Here is a 922-nt window from a genome sequence, read left to right as displayed (position 1 = left end):
ACAAACGTCATGTATGCGTTGGCTTTGTGGCTGCTTTGGCCGCCACAAATGCTCAACGTGACCCTATATATATTTTTCTCCCATCCTCCTTCATTTTTTCACATCCAACTTCTCTCTAAAACTTCATTCTAACTATTCTCTCCTCCTTCTCTCTACACAAAATTACTCTTAAGCTTCATTTAAATTTGGTAAGTATAAATTATATTATATATGTAGTTTTATAATTTTATTTTTTAATTTGATATAACTAATTAATGTTATTGATTTTTATTTTTACAGTGCTTGTTAATTATTTCGAAGACTTGCAAGCATCGTACGTGAGTGAAAGCTTGAAGTCAGACGCTACTCGGCATCAAGTTAGTATTTTATATATTTTAAATTTAGATTAGTAAATATATATATTATTTTTAAAATATAGATTAGTAATATTTATATTTAGATTAGTTTTATAAATTTATTTTTAAAAAAATAGGAATGATGTTGTTTACATATTAATATATGATAAATTAAAGTTTCAAACCACGGTTAAAATATATTAGTTTTAATATAATTATTATTTAAAAAAACATTATTAAAATTGATGATATTATTATTTTTTGTTATAAATAAGTCTTGATTATTAGTCTTGATTTTTAAAAAAACATCATTTAAAATTTTATATAGGTTTATATATATTTATTGTATTGATATATATATTATATTGATAATAATATATTATATATTATATTGTATTGTATTGATAATAATATATTATATTGTATTGATAGTATTGATAATAATATATTATATTGTATTGATAGTATTGATAATAATATATTATATTGTATTGATAGTATTGATAATAATATATTATATTGTATTGATAGTATTGATAATAATATATTATATTGTATTGATAGTATTGATAATAATATATTATATT

The sequence above is a fragment of the Cicer arietinum genome, chromosome 7 (assembly GCF_000331145.2).
Source record: "Cicer arietinum cultivar CDC Frontier isolate Library 1 chromosome 7, Cicar.CDCFrontier_v2.0, whole genome shotgun sequence".
Classification (NCBI taxonomy): Eukaryota; Viridiplantae; Streptophyta; class Magnoliopsida; order Fabales; family Fabaceae; genus Cicer; species Cicer arietinum.
This window is presented reverse-complemented; position numbering follows the sequence as displayed.